The sequence below is a fragment of the Nicotiana tomentosiformis genome, chromosome 1 (genome assembly GCF_000390325.3).
Source record: "Nicotiana tomentosiformis chromosome 1, ASM39032v3, whole genome shotgun sequence".
Taxonomy (NCBI): domain Eukaryota; kingdom Viridiplantae; phylum Streptophyta; class Magnoliopsida; order Solanales; family Solanaceae; genus Nicotiana; species Nicotiana tomentosiformis.
In genome coordinates, this window is record NC_090812.1 from 74334848 (window position 1) to 74354144 (window position 19297).

The 19297-nt window shown below is 33.1% G+C and overlaps 1 long non-coding RNA gene across 7 annotated transcripts; it reads left to right on the plus strand.

Annotated features, from left to right (window-relative positions):
• The first annotated feature begins 3847 nt into the window (after positions 1–3847).
• LOC104099670 (uncharacterized) lies at positions 3848–16443 on the plus strand. Of its 7 annotated transcripts, none has more exons than XR_004507885.2 (4): positions 3848–4311; positions 5201–5728; positions 5801–12760; positions 14806–16443. It is a non-coding gene; the product is annotated as an uncharacterized lncRNA (long non-coding RNA). The 7 variants fall into 7 exon arrangements; XR_001969956.3 differs by having other exon boundaries at positions 3851–4311; positions 5801–6243; XR_004507888.2 differs by having other exon boundaries at positions 3956–4120; positions 4218–4311; positions 5801–16443.
• The last annotated feature ends 2854 nt before the right edge of the window (positions 16444–19297 follow it).

The window sequence follows — 19297 nt, forward strand, 5'->3', positions numbered from 1 at the left end:
ACCTTAATTATTTACTCTTTAAGATCTTTTTCTTTATCCTCTATAAGCAGTCAACTACTTTCATCTCCTTTACTTGAGTTAGTTGAATTGAAATCAAATTTTATTTTTAAAGGATAAAGGGTGTGTTTGGTGGAATGTTTTTTCATTTTTCGTTGTTTGGTTGCACAAAATAATTTTGAAAAATATTTTTTTAGATATTATATTTTACTGAAAATTGAATAAAATAACTTCTCTAGAAAAAGGTAGAAAAATATTTTTCAAAAACTTAACCTAGGATCACATCTAACCCTAACCCCTCCCCTTTCTCTCCCATACCCCACCTCTCCCGCCCCTCGCTCCAGAAAGATTTTTTTTCAAATTTTAGTTTTTTTTCTTCCGTCACCAACCCACCCTGCTAATCCCCAATATATTTTTTTTGTATTTTTAATTTTTTATTTTTTTATTTTTCTGCACCACCTCACCCCATCCCCATCCCCATTGCCACCCTCTCGCCTCGCCCGCCCCACCCCCTTTTTCTGCACACACATCCTTCCTGTGGCAAAAAAAAAAAGTGATTTTTTTATTTTTCAATTTACAGATTCAAAATTTTACGAGTTCCAAAGTTATGAGTTCGGAGGTTTATATGTTTGGAAGTTTGCTAGTTTATAAATTATAGAGTTTACGGGTTCGAAAGTTTAATGGTTCCTAAGTTTATGGAATTTGTGAGTTTAGAAGGTTGTTGGTTCGAAAGTTTATGGTTTCATGTTTATTGTATCTAAATCATTTATGAATACTCTAGAGAAATTATTTTCCTTAATTTACGTACAAAACACCGAAAAATGAGTAAAATTACTTTTTGTTTTTTAAAAAAATATTTTCCGTTATACCAAACACACCTAAAAATTTAAAGAACATATAAGTCATGATATTTAAAGGATGTGCATACTTTTTATATTTGCGGGTGATAAAACTTTCATAATCATAAATTATTCAACAATTAACCATTGAGAAGGGTAATTGATCTGTTACAAATAGTTAGATTTTTAATGATACAAAAATTATTTTTCTTAAATCCTAACAGATAATAATAGAAATTTAGTATCAGATTGTAAAAATCGGTTTAAAAAGTTTTAATGATCAAATATAGTATATTGTCTCGCAATAATAACAAGCAAACTATATCTTAAAAAAGTTTTAAAAGATATAAATTGTGAGATTATGCAGTAAAGATGCTCTTGTTTTAACTTTTTTTATCTAGTAACTAGTATGTACTAGCGAAAAACATATGAAATTGGGAGACCGTGGCATTTATTCCAAGTTAATGAATGAGATGCTTAACTTTAATACTGGAGTAGTATATTTTTATAATAAAGTATAAAAATTGTAATAATGTTGTATATTTTTATTTTTATTTCAGAAACTACTATTGATGTGATCTAGGTAAATGCAAGTAAAATAATAAATAATAAAGTAATTAATAAAAATAATATAATGAAAATTTCAACATGAATTTAATGACATCATGAAAAAAGATGTATAAAGCAAAGAACAAGCAATACTCACGTATATATAAAGATAAAGAATAATAATAAAAATGCAGTCAAGAAAGCTTTGAAGTGATTTTCGACGAAGAAATTTCAATCTTAGAGACATATTTATCAATTTTAAAACTATGTCAAAAGTATTCCAATTTTAATTCTAAGAGTTTTTTGGTGCCCCTTTGGATTACAGACCATGCTGAAACAATTTTTTGATATTCTTTCTTTTTTGTGTCGAACGATTATGTCGAATCTGCTTAGTAAATACTACAATATAAAGTAATTGGTATACTTATTTTTACTAGTTTTTGGGTACGCGTTTCGTGCGTATATTCCATATTGTTTAAGACATCACATAAATATATTAAATAATGAGTTTAATAATAGTTTGATAGATGTTCAATTAACTTTAAATGATTTTATTTTTTTGGGTGGATATTTAGTCACTGGCGGATGCAACTAAGCAGTATCGGGTTCATCTAGTTTGATAGATGTTCAATCAATTTTACATGATTTTTTTTTTTGATATTTAGTCACGGGCGGATGCAACTAAGCAGTATCGGGTTCATCTGAACCTAATACTTTCGACGTGGAACATAAATTTATGTATGAAAATGTACTAAAATTATAATAAAATAGTAGATATGAACTCCTGACTTAAAAATATAATAGATTCAATGCAAAAATCTAAGAAATTAAACCCATAAAACTTAATGTGTGGACCCGTCACTGTAATTAGTACTGCTTAGAGAAGCCATGAGTACGTGATCAAACAGTTTGAACTTCACCTAGCTACGATCAAATTAAAAGAGCCAAGAAAAATTCTTGTATAAATCAAAAGAGCCAAGAAAACTTCGCGTAGAACCTAAAAGCTTAAGACATTAAAAGACTTTTACTTAGAGTCTATTTTATTGAGTGTAAAATAAATATATGCTTAGTATTTTCTCAAAGTCCAATGTGATTGGAGGTTTAAAAGGCGCAAAGAATCAAGAAAACTGAGCTAACCAAAAGATATATATACACGTTTCTTCTTAATATAAATTTGGTATTTGTATGGAATTATTTTTAGTAAATTGTATTATTCCATGCTCAACTTTATGTAATAATAATAACTAAAGTGATGGCACTGAAAATGTTTTTATTTAATATAATCCATAGGACAGTGAATAACATTCTGAGGCATTCTACACAACCTTATACCAAAAGACTTTACCTAATTCTCGATAATCATGTTGACAATGTTGGGCCCGTTGCACTGGCTTTACTTGCTAGTTACTATTATATAGGAATGACTGTAAGGGACGAACATGGGTAAAAATTGTTTGTCGTGGGTATTTTCAGTTTTACTCTTCAATTTCACAAACATGGCAGGTTTTTGTATTTTTGTGCGACATGTGTTTTCCACTAGAGGTGGGTGTTCGAGCGGTTCAGATTGGATTTGAAAATTTCGATTTGGCTTTTTAATTTTCGAATTGAAAAAAATGACAATTCAAATCCAATCCAAATAAACTCGGTTTGGATAGAATTTTTTAAGTTCGATTTCAGATTAATCAGTTAGGATATGTTGGATTTTCAGTTTTTAGCTTATAACTTGAGATGTTTCTTCTTTTTATAAAAATAAATATACAAATGACTTACTCATATTAAATTGCCTGAAAAGTTCTTCATTCTCACCTCAATCATCCAAATAAAGTATTCAAATAGTGAAATTATTATCAAGGAAATGCAATAAAGATATTAATACGGCCGATAAGAAGTAACAATAGTAAAATCATGTCCAAATAAAAAGTATTCTAACAGTAACCAAGTAATTAATATTGAATATATGAGATAATATCCAACGGGCAGGGTATTGAACTTATTACTATTGGCATATGGATAATAGATTAAATATAAAGTACAAAATTTTTGAATTTTCGGATATCTAAAAATCCGAAGTACCAAATCCAATATCCAATCCGAAATTCAAAAATTTTAAAAATTAAATCTAAAATCCAATTCGTAGTCTGAAAATCCAAACTAAAAATCCAAAAAATTCGAACTTCGATTTGGGTTTCGGGTTTGCCCAAACTATGCCTACCCATACTTTCCATTATTATTTCTCTACTCCTTCACAAATTCTTTATTTTTCTTTGGTTTGAAATCACAAAAACTCTCTTCATTGTTCTGTCCGGTTTGTCCTTCTCAATCACCTGCTTGCTGGTACGTTTCTAACATTTTTTCTCCGGTATATTTTTAATTATTATTTAGCATTAAGGCAGCTTTTGTTCTGATCATATCCTTTTTCTTGTTTACCATTATATAGAAGTGAGAGTTAAAAAGGGCCGAACACTGGCAAAACGGTAATTACAATTGTTTGTCATGGGCACTTTTGTATTTTACTTTTCAATATCAACCATTTCATTCTCCTCATTTTCATGACACGTGTTGCTCTTTGTATTTTTGTCTTCCACTTTCATTTTCCATTTTCCACTTCACTAGCTGCCATTTCGTTATTCCTCCTCCTCCTTCTTCTTCTACAAAAAATGCTATGTGCTTCTTCTCTGGGTTTTCCCTCTTCTCATTTTGCTGTTATTTTCTTTTTGATTTTCGAAGTGTTGCATGTGAGTAATTTCTTTTACCTTAATAAAAAATTTAGATTTTAACCTAAGATTTGAAGTTGGGGTTTTAAAAATTCAATGTAACCAAGCAACTAAATAGCAAATAGGATTTTTTGGAGCGCAAGAGGAATAAACGGGTGAAGGATGCAAAGAAGCTGCTTTTATAGTGATCTTTGAGCGGCTCATATTGAGAGGTAATAAATGAACTTCTTTCTTCCTGAGAAAACTATTAAGAACCTTTTTTTTGTTTATTTTCATTTTCATATCGATTGTCATGATTTTCGTTAATTGCTATTTCATACTTATATATGAAAAAATGGATTGTACTTACGAATTTCAAACACATTGCTATTTAATTTATAAGAAAACGGTTCCAAGATGACAACCTCATAAACATGCTTTATTCAACTTTTTTGGGGGCTGAAATTGAGTGTCAATTTGATTTCTACTTTTGTCATGTTCTGTTCGTGTCTTCTTCTTGTGTACTTATGATTTTTATTTTTTATATATTTCCTGTTTTCTTACCCATTTTATACATGCATGTTCTGGTTTATCACTGATTTGCATATGTCTAAGATTTCATAGATATTATCAGTCCAGTTCCTTCTCCCCTTTCTTTTACTGCTCTAACTTTATTGTTTCAAACTTTGCTGAGACTGAATTGAAAGATGAGGGTGCTAGCTTAGTTGCAAATGCATTAGAAGATTTGAGCTTTCCTCGGATAGGGTAGTCATGAAAGTTGATAGCTTAAGACTATACAAATAAATGACATTGTGTGTTTCTACTTCGTTGTTCTACCTTTATTGAGCGTCAAAATATTACATAGGGACATGTATCCAACTTAAGTTGTTGCTCGATGTGTTAACCCCCTCAATATCATATGGTCTTTGAAAAAGATCCAAGAAGTATAATAATATTATGATTTATGCGAGGATAAAAAATAATTTCTTCTACATAATAAGAAAAATATATTTATTATTACCTATTGGATTCATTTCTTGTGCCAATATTGTAGCTTATTTAATGAATCTAATTATAGATTAAATCATTGTGCTTTTAAGGTTAAAGTTTTAATGAACTCAGGTTATTGCACAACAAGGATAATGGAGATCGCTCTGTTGATGTTTGATAAGATGCTTTCCGAGGATCTTGGCTCATTGATGTCAATTATACATGGATATTCTGAAAAGGGCTTGTAAAGAGGTAACTAGGTTAATCTACATCCATACGGAGGACTGTCTGAGCCTTGATATTGTTACTTTTGTTTATCCTAGATGCCTGTAAAGAATTTGGTGTGTTTTGTTTAGGAAAGGAGTGCATGATTCCACTAATTAGTTTTACTACTGTTAATATATGTGTCATAGGTGTAGAAATCTTATTAAGGATTATACTCTTTTAATGGGAAACTCAATGTCATTTAGAAAGCCCAAAAAGTTCTCTCCTTGAGGCTTATTTTTCCCTCTACTTTACATGTACATATAATTCTAACATATATAAAAGGATAAGGTATTTGATAGGATAAATACTTCTGTAATCAGTGGCGTATCTACATGTTATTTTTGGGTGCTCAAGCACCCATTATCTTTAACAAGATTTAGTAAATTTGTATAGGTATTTATAAAAATATTGAGTGAGCACCCATAACTAAACTCCTTTATCCTCTTCTTTCATATTTTTTATCAGTGAGCACCCACGACTTTAAAATCCTGGATCCGCCACCGACTGTAATGAGATGGCATAAAAAAGATGTGATGTGTATTAAACTATCACATTTAACTTTTTGTATCATTGTACATAGTACAGGTAACAGTCTAGGTGCACTGCTCAAGCTTGCGAACCTTTTCAATTATGTGTTAAATTTGAAATGAGATTTTAATCTATATCATTGACCTCTTAGATGATAATCTTATGATATTCTTATTTATCTTTTTAAAAAAAATTAGTATGTCTCCTGATTGCTGGTAATTTAAATGCATAGTTTAAAATTTATAATTGATCCACATGCAATTAAATAGTTGACTGAGGTGTCGTCAAGTGTTCATTATTCTAGATTGCAGATGAAGCAGGCACATACTCCAGAAATTGAGCAACCTACATCTATAAATGATAAGTGGGCGTATGTATAGGTAGCGATATATCTCTTGCTATATGTTGAGCATTGTCTGAACTCACTTCACATTCACAATTGCACGAAAATAGCAATGCGTTACTTTATTTGAAGTATCTTACCAGATTTCTTTCTTTTTGTATTTCAGAATATGCATATCATAATATTAATCAGATACTATTCTAAGATTATACAATAACTAAGATTAATGACTAGATAATTTCCTTTTGAAGTGCTACAGAGATCAACAACTCCAAGTCTGTTTTGAACTTGGGGAATGCATTTTTACGAATATAACACCAACTTCTTGACAACCTCTTCAAATATGTACTATTTCTTAAAGTAACATAGTTCTCACAGTTTTAAATCTTAAAAAAAAACAAACATCTCTACCGCAAAAGTTTACTTGCAATGTGAACTGCAATAGTTTTACCTGCAATGTGGCATATATTGTGTTTGAAAATTGATGTCTGTGTCAAGGGTGTGAATGACTGGTACACTCGAATCTATTAATAAATTTAAATTCTTAAAAAAATGGCTTGGTATTTTGTTTACCCAAACTAACAGTTTTGTGTTATCATGTAGAATAACGATACTTACATCTAAGCTGCTCCTGCTGGAATCTATAGTCCCTGTCACTGAACCTTCCCGAAAAAATTTTAATATAATTTTTTGACAAGTGTGGGAATGTAATTAGTAAAAAGGTGCTTAATTTTGAGGGACATGATGCTCTTGTATATTTGATATGCCTTTATCAGAAAGAGAACTTGCAAGACTCATTTTGACGATATGTTGTCTTATTTGTCATTGCCTAGGAGAAAACATAATGATCTTATTGTACTATTTCTAGGAAAATCATAACTGGGTGGCTGTAATCTTAGAAGTTGTTGTTCTTGGTAATTTTGAGAAGGCATGGGAAATATATATTGAACTGTCTTAAAGCATTGTCTTACACTGTAGGTGTCGCTTTATAATCTAGAGAAAAGATGAATGCAATTAGTACAATTCAGGAAGTGCTTAGTATGGCAAAGAAGAAGAATTGACGGAATCATGACTAAAATGACGTGTGAATGCCCCAATAGTGATATTATATGGACTGCTTTAGTTGAGATGGCAACTTATCTCAATCCTCATGTTATTGCTGTAGTTAGAAAGTTATTTGAAAAAAGAGGAAGTTAGACAAAGCTACACATGAGTTTAATAGGATATTTTTGTTGCACCAGGTATTTGGAAATTTTAGACAATGCATTACAAGTTTGAAGAGCAACATAGTAATAGACTGCATAGGAATGTTGTAGTAAAGAGATGTGCTGCTGCAAAACAAAAGCACGGAGAAGGTGGAGCCATATTGAAAGAAAGAATAGGACAAGGAGATAATAGACAAATACTAGGAAGTGCTGCATAATTCATAAAGATTGCGTTGGTTTGAGAAGATGATGAAAACAATCTCAGTTATATATGTTGACTTAGTTTTTCAGTCTAAGTGATGTTTCAACTGGGAATTCTTTTCGTGTTGCTACTTTATCTTTTACATTTATCCAAACAAGCAAATTTTATATCCTTTGGCATTCGAAACCTTATATTTGCAGGTTACTCTACCACAGGAGAAAAAATTCGAACTCTTCTTATCCTCAAAGATCTCCATCAAGATCTCCATCACATGTATTGGAGAAAATAGTTTCAGATACCTTTTGCATATGCTGCTAAAATAACTTATTTGCATATATTAGTCATGTTGGGCCCGTGCATAGCACGAGTTTCCCTTACTAGTCTACTATATAGAAATGGGAGTTGGGGTAGGACGAACACTGCTATATGTCATTGTACTAAATTCAATGTGAATAGTACCATGTACTTGGGCCAGTGGCTGACGCACGTGATGGCAAGCGGGTTGAACCCGTTTCGTCAAAAAATAATACTGTGTATATGTATAAATTAGGATTAAAGCTGCGTAAATTTTGTATAAATATTTTATTGAACCCACTTGACAACTACTATTTTACGACTAAAGTTATGTACTTATAAGATTGAATCCGCTTGCACAAAATCCTGGGTCCGCCACTGACTCGGGCCATTTCATCAAATGAATACATGGGTTATTTGTCTATTATACCCTTGACCAATAGCATTAATTAATTTTATATTTAGGGTAAAATTGGTAATTGAGTTTCTTTATCCTATTTATCATTGAACACGTGTATTCCACTTTTCAGTGCCTATTTTTCTATTCCCACTCTCCAATAGTACAATCTAAAAACACTTACTATGATCACTGATCATCGCTATTTGTGAGACCTTGAATTCGTTTTCTTACACATTTTTCAATTTGGTTCCAAGTTTTCATTTCTTTGTTTCTCAATTTGTGTGAGTTTTTTACCTTTTTTTCTTTTCTTAATAACCCCTACTTCTTCCATGCCTCACTTCTTAGTTTTTATTTGAATTGCTCTATAGTGATTACTGTTTATATACGGCCTCTACTGAATCTATGGTTTCTGGTAAGAATTATTACATTTTCTTTTCTTTTCTTTGTTTGTTGCTAGATTTTAGAAATTTCAGGAGTCTCTATTTTGAGCCCTAAATTCCTCCTTAAATTTTAATGAAAATATGCGCAATTTGGGTCCTTTCGGCGGGGGAAGGGGAAAGGGGGTGGAGGGCATTCGATTGAAAAGAGACTTGTGCGATTTGTAACAATTTCGAGTGTTCTGCTGTGAGTGAGCTTGAACCAAGCTTCAATGGAGATTCCATAGAATGTTCTCGAAATTCAGAAGCAATGATATTGAGAGGAAGAAGAGAAATATTGAAGCAATAATCTCAAATTTCATTCTTTAAAATGAGGACTTATATACAAGACGTTTTAACAAGAAAATAACAACCACTAACTAACCTCCAGCTAGTATAACTAACTGCCAGCTGGCAACTAACTGACTTAACACACTAACATCTAATAACTAATAATTTTTGCATCTTAACACCCCCCTCAAGTTGGAAGTGAGTGAAGCACAGACAACTTGTGCAATATAGCAGAATGTTTGATGCCTGTTAAGGCCTTGGTCAGTATGTCTGCTAGTTGAGCACTGGTGGTGATATGGTGCAAGGAAATGAGACCTTCCTGAAGTTTATCCTGTACAAAGTGACAATCAACTTCGATGTGTTTAGTTCGTTCATGAAAAACTGGATTCCTGGCTATATGAAATGCAGATTGGCTGTCACAGTAGACGTCAATAAGATGAGGGAATGGAACAGTTAACTCTTCAAATAACCTGCTCAGCCAAACTAGTTCTCCTACAACTTTCCTCAATGACATGTACTCTGCCTCTGCAGATGATAGTGAGACAACTTCTTGCTTTTTGGATTTCCAGCTAACAGGACTGTGACCTAGCAAGACCATATAGCCACTGACATATTTTCTAGAATCTGGACATGATGCCCAATCAGAGTCACAATAGGCTCTTACAGTATAGTCTTCATCTTTGGAAAAGAAAATCCCCAATGTTGGATCAGTTCTCAGATATCTGAGCAAGTGAAAGGCTGCCTTAAGATGAGGTTCTCTGGGGTCTTGCATAAACTGACTTAGGTGTTGAACTCCATAGGCAATGTCTAATCTGTTATTGGTTAGGAAACTGAGCTTTCCCACCAGCTTTCTATAGTAAGTAGGATTTTGTAATGGAGTGCCTTCCTTGGCCTTCAACTTGACAGAATGATCTAAGGGAGAAAAGAAGCCACTCTGAGATAAACAATCATATTCCTTTAATAAGTCTAATGCAAATTTTCTTTGTGATATTACTACACCATCTGCCTTATACAGTACTTCCATTCCCAGGAAATAATGCAATTTGCCAAGGTCCTTGATTCTGAAACTGTCATGAAGAAAACTCTTCAGTCTTTCTAATTCTACTACATCAGTCCCTGTCACAACTATATCATCTACATAAACAGCCACATAAACTGCATTAGTGCCTTCTTTCTTATGGAATAATGAATAGTCAAGCATAGAATGTGTATAACCTCTGGAGCACAATGCCTCACTCAGCTTGGCATACCACTGCCTGCTTGCCTTTTTGAGGCCATATAAGGACTTGTTTAACTTGTAAACCAGTCCTTCCTTAGTGACCTCTAATCCTGGTGGGACCTCCATATGCACTTCCTCATGAAGATCACAATGGAGGAATGCGTTGTTGACATCAAGCTGGGATATGAACCATCCCTTCTTTACTGCAGTTGCAATCAAAGCTCTCACTGTGGTCATTTTTACCACAGGGGAGAATGTCGGTGTAATCAATTCCAGCTTCTTGTGTGTATCCCTTCACAACTAGCCTTGCTCTAAACCTTTCAACACTTCCATCTGCCTTGTGCTTAATCTTATATACCCACTTACACCCTATAGCTTTCTTGCCATGAGGCAAAGATACTAGATCCCATGTGTGATTGCTGTGCAAAGCATCAAATTCTTGAGTCATTGCTTCCTGCCAGGCAGGATTGATGACAACTTCCTCATATGAAATTGGTTACCTGTCATGACAAATGTTTCTCACAAGAGCTTGACTGTCATGGGTTAATGCCTCAGCAGATATAGAATTGTGATTTGAGAATAATGCATTGAGTGAGAAAGAGTTAGCATGGCATATGGGTGCAGTGTCTATAGGTTTGAGATTAGGAATATAATGAATGTAGTCCTTCAAATGTACTGGTGTCTTAGGTTCTCTAAGTGATTTTCTAGGGCCAACATGTGATGTAAGTGGTACAGAACTGTTAGGAACAGAATCATTCTGTGTGTGAAAATACAGGTCCATTGGTGGTGTAGGATTGTTGGTAGTAGAGTTGTTTTGTGTGTGAAAATAGGAGTCCATTGGTGGGGAGCTACTGTGTGTAGGGAGCTGGTCATGTGAAGTAGTGGCAGGAGACTGTGCTGACTAGTGTGTTGTTTTGGCTCAACTTCTAAATGGTCAATAAAGGGAATGAAATTGAGGACTGATGGGAAGGAAGTGGTGCTATCATGCATAGCAAAAGGGAAAATATATTCATTGAAAGTGACATCTCTGGAGATATGTATCTTTTTGGTGGCTAAATTCAAGACCTTGTATCCTTTTGTGTTAAAGGGGTAACCAACAAAAACATGAGGGGTAGTTCTTGGCTCAAACTTGTCTCTGTGAGGTTTAGGAACTGTAGGATAGCACAAACATCCAAAACTTCTCATCTGTGAGTACTTAGGCTTCCTTTTGTATAGAAGTTCATAAGGGCATCTATTGTTTAGGCTGCTAGAAGGTAGTCTGTTTATAATGTAAGTTGCACAAATAATACACTCGCCCCAGTATCTGGTTGGTAATTTTGACTGGAACAAAAGAGCTCTAGCAGTTTCTAGTAGGTATTTGTGCTTTCTTTCTACTATACCATTTTGCTGGGGTGTGTAGGGACAAGTCCTTTGGTGTACTATGCCCTTGGATTGGAAAAAGAGATTGGCTTTTGTATTGGTGAACTCCAGCCCATTGTCTGATCTAATGATTTTGATTCTAATGTTGAATTGGTTTTCTATTAAGATTACAAAAGCCTTAATAGTTTGAAGGGCATTACTCTTGCATGACAGAAGTTGAGTCCAGGTTGATCTACTGTAGTCATCTACTATGGTAATGAAGTACCTATAGTTGTCGTGTGTGGTAACATGGTAAGGTCCCCACAAGTCAATATATAACAATTCAAACACTTTGGTGGTAATACTGGTCTTTTGAGGAAAGGGAAGTCTTTCTTGTCTGGCCATGGGACAAATGGAGCAAAGGAAGGGCTGTTTGGATGAGAAGCTTGCAGGTATTGAAACAATGTTTTTCATCTTAACAAAAGGCACATGCTCAAGTCTATTATACCACAGGACATTCACATCATTTCTAACAAGTTCAAGAGAGTTCAGAGAAAAAGACTGTCATTTATTGCTTGCAGATGAGTTATTTACAAGTGAAAGAGGAACACACTTATTTGTGAGTGATGGCTTATTTACATTGCTGTGAAGGTGACACTGTGTGTTGCAAGCACAACAACAAGCTGACAAAAAGGGAACTTTGACTGTAGGACCATACTGTTTGTTCTGCAGACATCTTTGACATAGGAAGTATAAGCCATCCATGGCTTTACCAATCACCAGAGGCCTCTTCATTGAAGGGGCCTGCAGCAGACATGAATTGTTAGAGAAGGCAACTAGACGTTCATGTTTTGTTAGAGAATGAACAGAGATTAAATTGTACTTGAAAGAGGGTATAAACAACACTTTTTCCAGGATGATATCAGGTATGAGTGTCACACTACCAATTTGTGTTACCCTTACTTTATATCCATTTGGAAGAATGACAAGGAGAGGATATGGCAAGGTTATAATTTTGGTCAATAAGGATTTGTTGAAGGTCATGTGATTTGAGGCTCCAGAATCCAATATCCATGAGTCAGCTCTATTTTTGAAACAATTACATGACAGTTTACTAAAATCAATTGAGGATGTACATGCAACAATACCTGCAAAGTTGGCAGTTACACAGGCTGAATTCACATTGCTGGTACTTTCTCCTCCATTTCCTATCTGAAAATGTTGTAGTAGGCTCATGATCTGCCCATACTGTTCTTGAATCAGGTTGACATTTTGATTGTCCTTTTGTGCATCAAACTCATCATGTGATGGCATATCTAATTGAGGTCCATGTACATTAGCAACTATCCTGTTTGTTCTATTGAAACCACTACACTACTAGGTTTGAAATTCTGATTTGAAGTGTGCTGACTATAGCTATTGTTACTCTTGAAGTTTTGTCCATAACTTTGAGGGTATCCATGCAGTTTGTAGTACTTATCCTTAGTGTGTCCCGACCTCTTACAATACTCACACATTGGTCTTGACTTGTTTGTACCATTGTAGTTATTGCTAAGAGAGTAATTTGTTCTATAATTGTTCTGCTTGAAAGTGTTCGCATTCAGAGAAGTTGATTCTAAGGCAAACTGATTATTAGGTCTAATTTCCCTCTGTTTGTCTTCTTGAACCAACAGTGAAAAAGCTTGTGCCATTGAATATCATCAAGATGCTGCCTCGCACCACAATGTAGACCTCATTAAGTCCCATGAGAGTGTATTAATCGCCTATCTTGTTCTGCCTTGTGCATACTCTCTTTTGCTCCACACGTGCAATGACAAGTGCATTGATTCTTAGCACTTAGGTTACTCGGTTCTTCCCATAATTTCTTCATCTTAGTATAGTACCCTGTGATGTCAAGAGATCCTTGGGAAAGATCATTAATATCCTTCTGAATTTGATACAGCTTTGTACCATTGGTCTGATCATATCGATCTTCCAATTCTTTCCACAATTATGTTGCATCATTCACATATTCCACGCTATCTGCATTTTCCTTAGATAATGAATTCAGAATCCACGATGTTACCATATAATCACATCTCTCCCACAATCGAAGTTTTTGAGAATCTGGATCTGGCTTCTTACATTCTCCATTGATAAAACCTACCTTGTTCTTCACAGAAAGTGCACACACCACACTTCTCCTCCATGATCTGTATCCAACACCATTAAAAGGAACTGATACTAACATTGCACCGGGATTGTCTGAGGGGTGCATGTACAAAGGACTACTCAGATCCACACTGGATTGACCATTCCCAGTTGGTAAATCAGCCTCTAAATCATTAGATCGTTCGTTTTCATCTAAAATCGCCATAACTGACTCGATTGAGCTAAGTATTGAAAAACAAAACTATCAATTCTGCAATTGAGATTTGTAGTCGAAGAAAAATAGTGAATCGTTCGAATGAATTCCAAAATGACTCGAATTTAGGTTTGCATGTGACAAAAAAACAAATAGGATCAGTGAATTGATCGATCAAATACAGAATTACACTTACCGGAGAAAAGATTCCCACCGGCTCTGATACCATAACAATTTCGAGTGTTCTGCTGTGAATGAGCTTGAACTAAGCTTCAATGGAGATTCCATAGAATGTTCTCGAAACTCAGAAGCAATGATATTGAGAGGAAAAAGAGAAATATTGAAGCAAGAATCTCAAATTTCATTCTGTAAAATGAGAACTTATATACAAGAAGTTTTAACAAGAAAATAACAACCACTAACTAACCTCCGGCTAGTATAACTAACTGCCAGCTGACAACTAACTGACTTAACACACTAACATCTAATAATTAATAATTTTTGCATCTTAACAGGAACACGGTATGGGTGTACTTTATTTCTGATAGGTTTAGTGATTCTCGATTCTTTCTTTGATTTTTGCATTTGTGTCTTGGTAATGAGAATTTGATGGATATTTGTTATTTTTTCTATTCTCTTGGATAGGCTCTTGCTGGATTTTATACATGCATGCCATTGTTATTTCTATTTCCACATGTATGTTTGGAAATAGATATGTAGGTGCATGCTTGAGATACATAATTGTTTCTAATTTTAGTTGAGTGAGATGGTACTTTGAACTGGAGCCAAAGTTCCGTTCTTGGAGCAGTGTTATTGGACTTTACCATTTGCTCTCTTGACATGATTATTCTTCTTCTATATTTTTTATGTAGTACTTGTGCTCATTGCAGTTTTCCATTTAGCAAGATTGAAGTGAAATACTTTCGGAGTGTTTTAGAGAAAATATTGAAGAAAAGCAGTTCCGCAACCAGGTTTGTTTTTATTTCCTATCGATTTGTTTTTTTCAGGGTCATTGCATCGATATTTTTGTTTACCTTTTTCGTGGCTTTTACTCTTCCTCTTCCAGTAAGGTTATCCATTTGTTGTATACCTTTTAAGTTTAAAAGATTGAGCTTTCAGGTTGCTTACATTTCCCATGCATGACAACTAATTTGTATAGAGGATTCATGACAATCATGAATTAGCAGGTGCTTCAGCATGTTTATGGAATTCTATTACACTGCCAAAACGTAAGCAAATGTTTCTGAACGCTCAAAATTAATTTAGAAAATAGTTCTTTTGAAAGAAAATGGAAGATATTTCTTTTAGTACTTTTTTTGTTTTGTTCTTTTAACACAAAACATGCTGTAAACAGAAATTATCTTTTTCCTTATCGCAACAATGATATTTCCTTGGTAGAGACCATTCTCATGGCAATGTAGCATGTATCAACTGGAACACATTTCTCAATCCATAGCCAGTAGAAATAGACAAAGGAGTGTGGAAATGGTAATTCAAGCGTTCATCTAAGGTATTGGTACTTCTTTTTAAAGAAAATCTATATATTAAGCTCATAATATATAGGAGTATAATTTTTCTCGGGGTAGCTTATAGCCTATTGTTCACTTTTAAGACTTTCCTTCAAGACCTCTAACTTTAGACTGTGAACATCGTCAAATCTTAGCCTTCTTGGGTTCAAATTTTCGAGCTAATGTAATTTTTTAAATATATATGCTAACACAATTTAAGTTTTATTTTCATCCTTTTTGATTTACACTGAAGTAGTTATGTCTATATATATCTTGAGACTGGATACAAAAGACACTAAGAAATTCTTGAGACATTGCAAAACAGAATGACTTAATCGTTCAATGGCTTGACTATATCCTTTCGTAGAGTGGAAAAGGTGAATTTACTCTTTTTCATCAAATGAATTGTTCCTAAGGCAAAACCAAGTGAAGTTACTTTCAATATGATGTTTGAAAACATTGATGAGAAGTATATTTTTTGGCATTTGAATGTGTTTGTCAGTTGCCTTTTTTTACTTCATATTTGTTATGAACTTGCTGATGTGCTCAAATATTCCATCCATCATTTTTGTTATTATTTATTCTATTGGATTAGCTTAAGAGATAAGTTTATTTTTATGATACTTCCAGTTTTTTTTTTGCTTGAAAATGTGACGTTATCTTCTTTGAGAAATTACTTTCACATCACAATAGTGAGCTGTGAGCAGTATCCCTTTATTGGGATGGAGAAGGGAAAAGGGCAGTGCAATACCCTGCTTCCTATTGAGGCTTTGACTGCACAATTACACTCTGTAGTGGAAAGGAGGCAAATATTATTCAAACTTAAACCTTTGTAGTGGAAGGAAAATAGTAACTTTGTACAACTGCTGCTCTGGATAGTTTATCCTTTTGTACGAGTGATGAACTAAAAACATTCTGTTATCTTTCAACTATACACTTTTTTGTGTATAAACTATCATGGCAATGTAGCTATATCTTTTTTTAGTTGAATGTAGTTATGTTAATAAGTGAACTACTAAACTTTTTGGCGTAACTTGGACCAATTATATAGTATTAGTTTTCGATTCAATGTGTTGAACTATTTTAGTGTCTTGCTAGTAAAACTAGAGGAAAAGGTTAGTCTGTATGGACGCTAATAGTGTCCTTGTACCACTCCTGCCAGATGCATATACTATGCAGCAAAGAGGACCATATTTGCAACAGTAAATATATGAATACATATCAGCTCTCTCACACTTCTACCCAGTTTTTCCTCTCTTTCTGCATCCAAAGCAATCCTCGGTCCCCTATTCCAATCGTATTAATATACTAAAAAGAAACAGACGACCAACAATTTAAAATAAGGAAAAAAATTGAATCTAGAGAAAAGAGAATAACTTGTCTTATATGTTATTCTTTGCTTGTGCTAATGTTAACTCCCACACCACCAAAAGATGTGGTGGAGTGGATGGGTTTGTTCTTTCCCTTAATTAGAGATATCCTGTATATGGAAAAATACTTGGTAGAGAGCGCTTTCTCCTGAATGGGGCCCTACGCAGCGCGAATCTGAATATAGTTGGGCTCCAATGCGGGTACCGGATGGGGAACTAAAAAAATTGTTAACTCCCACAAATTCTCCAGTTTGTTCAATCAAGACAATGAAACAGAACGAGTGAAATACCTATACCGAAGTACTTTCAAGTTGTGAAAATTTCCATATATTTATCAAAATGATCCTGAAATAGTTTAGAAGCCAAGAATATTAGTAAAAGTTTTGAAATGTTTGTTACATTTACATAAATTTTAAAAGGCTTGTTTTGAAAAACGTAAAGACTTCATTGCACCATGATTAATTTATTTTAAATGCATCATAATAACTTAATAAGTACATTAAGAGTTTCAAAGCAAAGCACTAAAATTCCAAGGCAATTATTTTAATTTATTTTTATGGATATTAACATTTACTGAACGATCAGTTTATGTTATGACAAAATTATTATAGAAGTAATGTTTAAATGAATGGCAAAATGGTCATTCAGCATTTGATGGATATTTTAGTAATTCAACCTTTACCGTAAAGCTTCGTACTTATAATATAGTATGATGATATAATGATGATGATTATATCTTAAGTTTTAGACAAGTTATACATGAAAATTTACCTTGTATTAGTAACACTAACCTTAGGGTATGCGCTTTGCTCGTATATTTATATTAATGAATATTAATTTAAAATTTTACAACAATATTTTTGAATAATGTATTTGAGTTATAAAATAAAATTATATTATAAAATATAATTTTTAAAAATGATAGAATATTGTTCCCAATTAGCTAGATTGTTTGATGTGAACTTTATTTTTGAAGGGTAAAAATGTCGATCAATACTTTTCGAAGGGCGTCCTTTTAGAGTGCGTACTTTGCATGTATACCCATACTAGTTTATGGGCACGCGCTTTGCGCGTGTATCCCATATAATTTAGTCTACATTTTTTTAAAAAATCGCATATATTTGTAAACAATGTGTTTGAATTATAAAATAAACGTTTAAAAAAAGTATCTTATTTTGATTCAAACAATGTGTTTGAATCAAATAAACGTTTATTTGATTGCCTACTTTCTTTTGTGATTAGCAAGCATAATATACTAAACATAAAAATATTTACTAAATAGTAAGGTTGGAATAATAGTTCATTAATATCCTCTAGACTCATATTTGTTGAATTTGACGTGACGTTGTTAAGATAATTGAATTTGGCATATATATAATGTTGGTAAGGTAATATGTGTAGATACGAATATAGATATATATAGATATCTTGTTATAATTTCAAAATACCATTCTATTCGAGCAAGATAACTTGTATCTAAATTTTTTATAATTTTACATATAACAATAATAATTTATTAATATTTAAAAGGAACGAGAAATCATAATATTAACATTTATATGTATTTTATCTACCACACACTGTCCTCCAATAAAAGAACGTTTGTTTAATTGAACAATACCTAACAAAATTTTCAACAAAATGGAATAAAATATGCCCCTACGAGAAGAAAGAATAGTGGGATGCTCACGCTCTCATTGGACGTGACAATAGATATATGAATTATGATAAATTTTTTGAAAATTCACATATATAAGTCTAGTGTATAAAGTATTCCTCAATGGATACATATATCCTGCAATGTAGTTGCTTCGTTTTCTTATCTCTTCGATGCCAGTATGTGCCTTATAAATAAAGTAATTCAATAAATCACACTAATATTTTAATTATTTTTTTATAAAATTGTCATATTAAATTAACCTACTTAATTCTCAAATTATCATAACAGAAAATAAAAAATTCTGAAAAGGAAAATGAAAAGAAAATTTAAATAGGAAATGAAAGTTGAAGGGAGAAAAACTCTACTGCGTAATATTTCATTTATGGCACAAGAGTCTATATGATTTTCGGAAAAAATATAAAATAAATACTATTTCGTACTAAATATCAGTAGACGATGTTGGTTAATCAAAAATTACATAAATAATACTAATATACAATTTCCTAAACACTCATAGAAGAGACAATGAACTTACACGTTAAACTTGCAAATTTACTTCTTTCCTCGGCTATTTCTTCTTTTAAAAGTCGATTTATATAAGTTGCTGATTGGTTTCTTAGCCGATGAAAACAGCATGATGACAAAGTAAACCAAAGGTCCTTAGCTAAGAGGTAAAAATGCTTACATTGAGATCATCTCACGGTAGCAATGCATCTAAAATTTAACATCTAATAAGAGGTTATAATAGTCAATTAACTTTTGAAGGATTTTTCTGTAATTCAATCTCTATATTGGGGCTTCATACTTATAAAATAGTATGATTTGAAATTCAATTCTTATGTGT